This window comes from Salvia splendens, chromosome 12, assembly GCF_004379255.2.
Source record: "Salvia splendens isolate huo1 chromosome 12, SspV2, whole genome shotgun sequence".
NCBI lineage: Eukaryota > Viridiplantae > Streptophyta > Magnoliopsida > Lamiales > Lamiaceae > Salvia > Salvia splendens.
Window position 1 is genome coordinate 23,920,160 of NC_056043.1, and position 11,233 is coordinate 23,931,392.

The 11,233-nt window shown below is 36.7% G+C and overlaps 1 long non-coding RNA gene across 1 annotated transcript; it reads left to right on the top strand.

Annotated features, from left to right (window-relative positions):
• The first annotated feature begins 1,765 nt into the window (after window positions 1–1,765).
• Window positions 1,766–6,811, top strand: LOC121757242. Its single transcript, XR_006041206.1, has 8 exons — window positions 1,766–2,170; window positions 2,439–2,540; window positions 2,797–2,906; window positions 3,036–3,121; window positions 5,424–5,610; window positions 5,790–5,837; window positions 6,127–6,225; window positions 6,469–6,811. It is a non-coding gene; the product is annotated as an uncharacterized LOC121757242 (long non-coding RNA).
• The last annotated feature ends 4,422 nt before the right edge of the window (window positions 6,812–11,233 follow it).

Consider the following 11,233-nt stretch of genomic DNA (forward strand, 5'->3'; position numbering starts at 1 on the left):
CATGATATATTTAATGCCATTTTATCGGCCAAATGTATACAAAATTCATTCAATTCCAAACTCTAAACACGTGCAAAATCTAAGCTTATCGGATGGGATGAATTGTTGGAGGTACTGTCTCTTAGTTAAGGGATGAAAGAAAAAATAAATAAAAGTGGTGTGGAGAAATGGAAGTGAACCTTGCTTTGAATATTTTCGAGGTTGATGGTAGGATTGGTCGACATCTGAACCATATCTAGATCCATAATTATGAATATATTTGTGATAAATGTGGAAGAACGAATTAAATTAGGAAAATTCATCTACAACAAGCTCGATCCACCTTATATTAGTAAAGTTTAAATGTCAACACAGTTTATTAAAATGTCAACACAAATATGTGTTGACATTTTAATGTGATCGTATTGACATTTTTAATACACTACGTTAATGAGTTAGCAAATTAGCAATTTAAGAAAAGTTAGCAACGGATCACGCTCCATTAAAATTGTATCTCAAATATAAAGCTAGGATAAATACTATTAAAACATATAATACCAAATGGACCATAACAGAAACTAAAAAAATGACAATGGTCAAATTGATTGTATAAATATAGTCATACAAGTAAGCATTACTTTGTAGATCCCTTTTTAATTAATTCTAAAATCAAATTTACTCCCTCCGTCCCAAGATAAGCGACTCACATTGCTTTTTGGGACGTCCCAAGATAATTGAGTCATTTCCTTCTTTGGTATTCTCTTTCTTACTTTATTCACTTTCTACTTTACTAACAAAACCTCATTTCCTTAAACCTGTGCCGAAAAGTTTGTGCTCACTTATCTTGGGACGGAGGGAGTATATTAGTTTGCTACTTACTTTGTAGATTCTTTTTTAATTAATTGTAAAATCAAATGTATATTAGTTTGTTTACGAAAAATAGAGTATTATTTTATTATTTTGGATGTCCAAAAAATAGTACTATCATTTCTAAAAATTGAAAATTTCTCTGTCATATTTTACCTACTTTTTCTCTCCTCTCTCCTCTTTATTTATTTTTTCTTCCTATTTCTCTTAATTTATCTACTTTTTTTCTTTTCTTTTTTATTTTACCAATTTCTCATTAAAACTCGTATCGATCAATAGAACTTTTTTTTATGGAGAGAGTAATTAAACTTGTATACCAAATATCAAGTAAAGCTGGTATAAAAACTATCAAAGCATAGCTATTAATACCAAATGGACTGCAAGAGAAACTAAAGAATTACAACGTTCAAATTGATTGTATAAATATGGCCATATAAGTAAGCTATTGCCTTGTATATTCCCCTTTAATTAATTGTAAATTCAAACATATATTCTATACCTACTTTAATTTATGGTGACAACCGTGATTGTATTCATTTTTTTTTCCAGCCACAATTTCTAGATTGCCCGATTGGATTCTTCCTAAGCTCAACTTATCCTCATGCTTTTTATAGAAAAAATTGTTAAATATTTCACTAAAATTGTTACAAACGGCAATAAGATATTAGTGTGCACATATTAAATAAGATATTAGTGTGCACATTATTACTATTAATACTAGAATTATATTGAGTGTGGACGGTGGGTTATAACTCTGATATTTTTATTATGATTGTTTAAATCAATTTTTTTGACAGAAAAGAGGGCTCGAAAATGAATTTGTAAAAATATTTGGGGTGGAATCTTAAAATTAGGGTATTTGTTGGGATCAGACAAGCTCTTCATTAATTCCTAGCTGTAATGGTTACAATATGAGAAAATGAAAATCATCTTTCCCTCTCTCTCACTCACTCACTCACTCTTTCATCAACTCAAATACAAGCTTCTCTCTTCAAAATTTAACCCGATTTCTAAACAAACCTACTCCTCTTCATTTGAGCACAAAATTGAATAGATGGGGAAAGGCGCTGAATCCGTCCGGCCCGAAAATAGGCCCGAATCGAAACAGGGAGCATCAGTGCAGGTCGGAGGCGGCCGAGTGCAGATTAAAGTGGATCTGAATCCCGAGGAAACCACGATTGTTTCCTGGACAAAGATTCTCAAAAGAGAAAATTTGAGTAAGGCCGATGGGCCCGATCCGTCGGCTCCGGGCCCATCTTTTGAAGCCTGTGACGACGAGCAGCCAACTTCTCCTCCTGCGGCGCCTTCTCAAAACAATGAAACGGTAATCTTGCATGCAACGTTGTTATTGATGATTTTGTGAAATAAAAAGACTGTCGCATGTTTGTTAATTGTGCTGGTGCAGTTATGTCAGAGTTAATTAATTCATAGATTTTCTTTCTAATATTGTGATTTTTAATATTTTGAGCTCCTAGTTTTGTAGGTATATTGTTGGCCTAGCTTTCATTTAACACTCTGGTTAGAAAAATTGTTGGTGAATTCGTATCCGAGTTTTGGTTTTGATTGGGGTGGATTATGTTTTTTATATGCAGAACTTGCATGGCAGCAGGGATGAGGAGGATCTTGTTCTTCACGACATGCCTGATGAAGATGACTACAACATCGATGATTCTTTCATTGATGATACAGAGTTGGTGTGCACTGCTCTTTCATCGAGTTGCCTTATTTTTCTGTGCACATACTGAGTTTGATTTTATCACCCTAATTAAACGTGTTACCATTTTTTTAACCGGAGGAATCTCCAAATATTACAAATCTTGAGAATGCCTTTGGAGAGCTGGATAAGATAGTTGCACAATGTATCTCACTACTTGTATTACATCTTAGTTTATTTCTATTATATTTGGTGATTAATGCCATATTTATTGTTTTGTGTTTTTGCATAAACAGTTAGACCACCTTCTACAGATCCTCAGGATCCTGTTAATCAATCTCACTCTGGCAAAAAGAGATTGCCTTCAGAAATAAAACTGGAGCTTGCAAAAGTGGCTAGAATAGCGGTACTCAAAAGCAATTGATTTTTTTCATTTTTGTTATAGAGATAACTTATAATACTATCATTTATGTATGTGCTTAATTAGCTAGTCTGTTAGTATAACTCAAAACCATGTCTTCTATTGTTGCTGCAGGGCTCCTGCTATAGACGGATTCCAAAGGATGTTATCAGCCGTCTAATGAGCATTTTGGGCCACTTGATGAAGATTGAGACCCTGAGGTATTTTCCCTTTTTATGACAGATTTTTTACTTTTAAGGTTACTGTGTTTTATCCTTCTTGCTATTTGGCTTTCACATAAAAATCATCTATCATTTTTTTGTTGGAATACATTCTGGCTGGATGGTTTTGGTCTTGTCATCTCATTATTATGATACTCCATATTGATATTTTGATGTTGATAACCTTTTTTTATGATGACGTTATAGAAGTGTGTCGAGATGGAACGCCATGTCTTGGTTCAGACAAATCCAAAATGTTAAAGACATGTATTAGAAATGAACTCCTCTTCTGAGAGGCATGGCTTAGAAGTAGATATTTGTTGTGGAACTATCTTCTTTATTACCAACAACTGATGCACTTTAACTTTTGGAATAATTTTTTCCTGAACCTTAAATTTATATGGTCTTCTAAAGTTATGTTTCCTATCAACATAGACTAATTCCTCAAGTAACAAACAAAGAGAATTGTGAAGTTCACATGAAGAGTCTAATAATGGTCTATCTAAAGTAGATGTCTATGTTTGCGAGATGAAGACTTTATTTAAGCAATTACGAAAGATCAACCTGATCGTGTTTTGCGAAGTTTTATTTTCTGTAGTTTGAAATTCATTCCCTTTTATAAACCTTTGGGGGATTTAACGAGTCAAGTATCCTGATCAGAACCATCCAACGAAATCTAACTAAAAATTTTCTTTATCCATCCATGCTACTGTCTCATTTTGTTTACTTTGCTGTTAAAACATTATGTAAGGATGTATCCATATTCATATGGTAAATATTGTTCAAAAACAAAAAAACTTGTTAGTCCATTGGATCCTTTGATCAAACGGTTAGATTAATGTCACATGTCATCTAACAACATAAATTATTAGTCTAATAATGTACAGTTTTAGTAAAATAATGTAGCATTTTAGTCTAATATGGTGGATTATTAGTCTAATAATGTAGCATCTTAGTCTAATAATGTAGCTTATCACAACCATCAAATCCAAGGATCCAAAGGCTTTAATTTGTGTTGCGTTTTATACTAAAGAGGTGTGAAAACCCTAATACACCCCTTTATACATAATTTTGTAAATATATGTTAATAAAATAAAGAATGTCTTGTTGAATAATAGAATGATGCCAAACATTGGTACTATGGTAGAATGTTTGAAAAGGAAAACAATGTTATAGTGAAACTACAATGGAGATATATATCCAAGTATGGTTAGGGAAGTAATTTTTCCATTCACTCTTTAATGTCTGTACATACCTAGACCAAAACAATAAATTAGTTGCCCACTCTCATTGTAAGTTTCTAATTAAGATGCCTAAGTTCGTAGGTTTATCGTCGATGTTCCTACAGTTTTTGTATCTTAGATATGTTATATTAAAACACACCCTCTTGTGGCCAGCGGCGTTTCTTTAATGTAGAAGTCTAAACGTGAGTTGTAGCGATCACGACTAGGATTTTATCATATTCAAATCTTTTTGGTTAGCGGGAGGTCTATTCCATGTCACACGTGATGGACTCAATATATTTTTTATAAGCTTTAGATTACATGTATATGTGTAATTCTATAGTTGTAAGCCGATATATATATATATATACATGTGAAAATAATATATGGTAGTTTATAGCATTTATGTCACTGGTATGTCATTTAATGAGGAATCGCTCAAGTGAGTAGGATTCTACATTTTTTTTGCCTCTGAAGCACATGCGACGCATGGTGGACTATACCAAGTGCTTTATTTGCGTTGAATTAACACGTATTTATTCAAATCTATTTGCAAAAATGCGTGGTGATATACCTAGCATCTTTAAGACCATCATCTAATCGATAATATAAAATCATTTACGGGGAAGAAGATGATACCTTAATGAGGGTACTTTAGTATAAGCCTTGATATTTAGGGGCATATATTTCCAATATCTTTATTTTTATCGTTTTTTTTCTTGCTGCCTTTCCTCGTCAAACCAAAAATTTTAATGTTAATTTGTCGTCACTTGTTTCCATCTAAATACAAATTTTCCAACACACCATCCTCGAAAATAAAGATTTATTTTACGATTTGCTTTGTTTTGCTTCATCGTGCCACTCTTTATCTCTTTTACTCTGTACTTTTTATGATGTTTGTTGTACTTTTTCTCAATATCGTTTTATAACATGCTTTTTAGTAAATACTTTCAACCATTTTTGTGCTTCTTGATTATGTTACATTTATTGTTGTTTGGCATTATTAGCCTCGAATATAATGTGTTCTCAAGTGTGATTACTGTGTTAATTACTAATTCATTAAGCATATTTATTGGCAGAGAAATCTTCAAGCTATGGCTAATGCGGGATTATCCGCTAAACAAGAGAAGTATGATAAAATACTGAAGATGAAACAAGAAGTTGCTGAAATGGTGAAATCACGGGCTGCGGGCAGGAAACAAAAAACACAGCTTCAACGTTGTGTTGGAAAATAAAATTTGTAAACTATATGAACTTTATGTTGAGGTATGTATTTGATTTATGTAGCTCAAGCAAACCGTTGAACCCCCCCCCCCCCCCCCAAAGTAAATGAAAATGAGGAGTATGGGAAAATAAACAACAAACTGATCCTTCAAAAGATATAAATAATATATTTTGGTTTTTTAAGGTTTTCAATCCTAATTTTTATTTGGTTTTCATCTCAGAGACTAGAAGAAGACTCCGGTCCTCTAGTCGAAAATCTATATGGAGAGGTAATTTAAATGTTGAGTTAGCGTTAGTGCCTTCTCTAGATAAGGTTTAATTGTTTCTGTAGAAGATAATACTTCATGTCCGTCTGTAAGTTTTGTTGTGCGGCACTTGTGCTTGTGCCTACGTTGGAGAAATAGAACTGCACGATTTAGTGTGCGTTGTCTTTGTCAATTGAATATCTATCTTTCTGTCAATTGAATATCTATCTTTGGTGGTGGTTATTTCTTTGCATGTTGTATTTGTCTAACTATGTGATAACCATTATATTTGATAGAATTCGTTGCAATGCAGCTGGCTTCGTTGTGGCCCGATGGCTTCATGAATACTAATAGGATTAAACACGCTATATACAGAGCTAAAGAAAGGAAAGGCATTCGCAGTTTCCAGAAGGTATGGTTTTTGACGGTTTTTCTCTAAGCCCCATCCTGCTCTGTTGGATTCACATAAATTTGTGGGCAAATAGTGGGACTTGTCTTTGCAATTAGAAGTTAGTGGAAAATTGATTAAGTATATATGATGTTCAAAATGTGTCATGTATAATCATAGGTTTTTCTTTATATTTACTCGATGGAGTCCTGTGTTAGTGTTTCGTTGTTCTGCTCACATTCATCTTCGTTTCATTTGTTGGCATAGGATCGAGAGAAAATCAAGGAGAAAAATGTTTTACCACATGATGCCTCTAACAATGCACATGGAACAAGTTAAAGAAGTTGATCAAGTTTGCAATCGAAAAAGTAAGCAAAATGGACGCCCATTGCCGAGGTGGCTGAAGTTATTCTTTGCCTTGAGAAGATGTTTATTTCGCAAGGCGGAGAAAGGGCACAAACTTGATAAGCATTGAACTTGCTAATATTTGTATGAATGCATTGAACTTATAATATTTTGAGTTGTAATGAACATATACTAAATGTAATTTGATAAATAATTGAAAATGGTATAGTATTTCAAGATAGCGAGAAATGTGAAGTCATGTTTATTTGCACATCTAATTAACTAACTGAGAAATTTACATGAATTTATTGTTCCTCAATTTTACTTTATTTTTTTCCATTCCGCTTTAGTATAATAATGATGTCAAATATAATGGTTATCATATAAGGAGATAATCCATTTAAAAACATTTTTAAAATTAGAGCACATAACTATATTAATTTTAAAATATATTATTATTAGTTCACACAACAATATATATCAGTTTCTAACTAAATATATGTCGGTTCATGCATATCAGAAATTGATACGTTTCATAATATCAATTGATATTAATATATTACAGAATTGATATAATTTTTAGTTTTCAAGGTTGTCATTTAAAAATTGTTCTCACTAAAATTGTACCCTATAAAATAATTTGTGTAACTTTGTATAAATATAGCCATACAACTAAGCATTACTTTGTACATTCCTTTTTAATCAATTGTAATATAAATTCTATACCTAATAAAACTTTGTATAAATATAGCCATACGAATAAGCATTACATTGTACATTCTTTTTTAATCAGTTGTAATATAAATTATATATCTAGTAATACTTTGTATATACAAATATAACCATACAACTAAGCATTACATTGTATTCCTTATTAATTAATTACCTACTTTTATTTATGGTGACTACCGTGATCTTATTATTTTTATGTCAAGCTAGATTTTTCAAACAACTAATGCTCACATCTTTTAAAAAAAATTGTTAAATCTTTCACTAAATTAATTGTTATTCATCTAACCTACCTATTATTATCGTTACTATTAAAATTTTGAGTTTGATATGTAGGTTATAAATATTTGACAGAGTTATGAAATAAGGAGTGAGTCTTCGATGTAACCATTATAAATATCAGAAAATGAACTCACTCTTCATCAACTCAAATGCAAGGTTGTTTAACCTAATTTCTTCACAACCCTCTCTTTATTGATACAACACAAAATTGATTGTGGAAGGCCCGAATCTGACGAGCCGAAAATTGGCCTGGTTTGAAACTGGCGCCTTCGGTTGAGGTTGGCGGAGGCCGGGTGAGGTTTATGGTGGAGCTGAATCCCTGGAAGACCACAATTGTTTCTTGGAAAAAGCTTCTCAAAGAGGCCAATTTGAGTGAGCCCGAAGGGCCAAGTCCGTTTGCTCCGGGCCCATCTCTTGAAGCCCATGGGATGTCGATGAGGAGCTGCCACCTCGTCCTCCGACAGCTTCTCGTTTGAATGAAACAGCAGACAATGAATCGAAGGAATCGCAGGCGAACGGTTTGAGCAACGTGATTGAAAGGATCGAAAGAATGTATACGGTAAAAATTTCATTTTCATTCTATATTGTTTCCACTTAAGTTTGGAAAATTGTTAGGTGAATTTTTATCCAAGATTTGATTTTGACTGAGTGGATTTTGTTTTGTGTATGTGAACGGAGAAAACGAAAGCCACAATGAAGATGGAACAAACTCTCATACATTCTTTCAATCCTTTCAATAACGTTGCTCAAACGTTATGGATTGCGATTCCTTCGATTCGCTATCCACCGTTTCATTAATATGAGAAGCCACCGCAGGAGGAGTAGGCGGCTCCAAATGGCGTCACCACGGGCATCAAGAGACGGGCCCGGAGGCGACGCACCGGGCCCATCAGCCTCATTCAAATTTTCCTTTTTCAGAAGCTTTTTCCAGGACCAATCATGGTCTCCCCGGGATTCAGCTCCACTTTAAACCGCACCCGGTCACCGCCGGCCTCCACTGACGGTCCCTGTTTCGATTCGGGCTCATTTTCGGGCCGGACTGATTCAGCGCCTTTCACCATCAATCTGTGCTCTATCAATGAAGATAAGTAGGATTGTGACGAAATCAGGTTGAATTTTGAAGAAACATGCTTGCATTTGAGGTTGATGAGAAAGAGAGAAAAATATGATTTTCATTTTTCTCATGTTTTTTGGACATGTAACGGTTACAGCTATGTCTTATCTCACTAGAATTTTTCTCCTCCTTCTCTCTAGAAAAATTCTAGCGCCTCTCTCTCTCTAGCCTTTTCTTCATTTTCAGCGTGATTCTTCCACAACCACTCCGTTTAAACACTCAATCTAACCGATAGCAATCCAATCATTATCATATTGATGAATCCGCGAATTTTTGATGATGATAAATGCTCGTAAAAATAAATTACGACACAGAGAATTTTACGTGGTTCGATTTACAGAGGTAAATCTACGTCCACGGGGAGAAATGGGGGCAGGTTTGTATTGCTTGATCTGCGAATTACAGCTTACAACACAGACTTGCTATATGATTATTTCTCTAGAGAGATTCTAACCCTTTTCTACCAGATCTAAGTTCTATTTATACATTGAACTAAGATCGTGGCTTACATCATCACTCTAGGTCGTGGATGTCGTGTAGGTCATGGCCTAAGATCGTGGCCTGAGTTGACGCCACGTGGTAGTGGGTGTGTTGGAAGTTGTGGAAATCCTGCATGGGTCCACTAACTCCTTGTTCGGTCGAATACTGAGACCGAACTGCTTTGGTTGCCGATCTGAGAGTAGAGCTTGATGCCGACCTGAGAGCAGAGCTTGATTGGTTGGCTTTTACCGAGCTGTAGGCTGAGGCCGAACTCTTTGGTAATGCCGAACTCATCCGAACTCTTTGGTCATGCCGAACTCATACTCTTCCTTGGGCTTCGGGCTGATGGGCCGTCATTGCTGTTGGGCTTGTTTAGTCCGTACCCCATCACTACCCCCCCCGAAAGACGAAGCGAATCACTTCGGCGAAGCGAGTCACTTCGGCATTCTGGATAAAGGTACGGGGGAGGCTGACGTCAGGGGACGTGCCTTGCATGTGACTGCATTAAATGCGACAGTAAAATCCGGCCGTTGAATCCTGAAAAGGTGGGATTCGAAACGGTGCGACGATTTTGAAATCTTCGCCGAATCTGATAAATATGCTCTTTCTTCCTCATTTGAACACCTTTGCTGTTGCGTCTTCTATACTCTCTCTTTCTCGAGAAATTTTCTTCCGCTTTCAAGAGCTTCTTCAGACTTTCTTCACTTTCAAAAAGTAAGAAAAATGTCTTCTTCTTCTTCTTCGGTGTCGGGTAGCGGTAGGAAAGGGGATAAGGGGTCTTCTAGCCGGAAAGAATCCGGGGAGAAGACCGTAGAGTATTTTCACAGTATCTTGAGTAAGGATACTGTGATATCCCTTCACGAGAAATATTTTTTACCTGGGGGGAAGGCGGTGGTTCCCGACGATGATCATAGGGCTAACGACCCGCCGGAGGGTTATGCCACCGTTTACGAAGCCTGCTTAGAATGCGGGCTTCGTTTTCCTCTTCCCCCACCTTTTGTAGAGCTTCTTGATTTTTTTCAACTCCCTTTAGGTCAGGTGACTCCGAACTCTTGGAGGCACTTATCGGCTTTTGCTGCCGAACTGCGTAGGCTAGATAAGGATCTGTCTCTGAGGGCAATCCTTAATTTTTTCCAGTTTAAAAGGAAGGGATCTTGGTTTTACTTGATCCCCTTACAGCCTTTTAGGGCCTTCTGCAAAACCAAGTGGCCGAAATGGCAAATGCGTTTCTTTTTTTATAATAGGACTTCGGCTCCGGGCTTTCCTTGGAGAAGGCCGAAGTCCGTGATTCCCCATCCTCGGTTAGAACCGTTGGCCGAGCTCGAGGGCGAGCTCAATAAGATTCCTATGATTAGGAAACAGTATTCGGAAACTGAGCTCGTCAAGGGCGACCTCGTGTTCAATATCTCGTCTTCGGACGAAGAGGCCGAGGGTGAGGATTTCTCTTTATCTTTATGCTCTACTGCTTTAACGAAGAAAACTAACCTTGTTTTCTTGCTTTTTGGCAGTGTTCATGCTGAATAAGGCTATCCGAAAGTCCTCCGAGCTTGAGGAGCCGGAGAAAGAGAAGGCTACCAGCTCGGCGCCTGATGCCGAGAAGAATCCGAAGAGGCAAAAGACCTCTTCGGGTCCAAAGAAGCCGGAGTCGACTTCGGCAAGTAGGAAGGGGAGGACCCAGAAGCCCCCGAGAGCGCCAGAGAAAGACGTGGTCTTGGCGCCTCCTTCGGAGCATATCTGTGAGCCATTTTTATGGCCCACGGACTTCGCCGAGGTGAATTGTCTTCTTGATTCTTTGGCCTGGCTTCTGTCCTGTATTTTTGGTGCCCTCTGTTGACTTTTTTCCTTATCCATTTTCAGAGGAACGATATGCTCTCCAAGCTCGTCGCCGTCGAACTCTCCAAAGCGTCCAATGACTATGCCGAGATGCAGAGGAAGTTGGCGGCTGCTTGTCATCGGGCCGAACAGGCTGAGGCTAAATTTGAGAAGGCCAGAGCTGCTAGGATTTCGGCCCAGGATGAAGCTCAGTTTGCCAAAAACCAGCTCGTCATCCAGCGAGAGCAGGCGAAGCGGAGCGATGCTGCT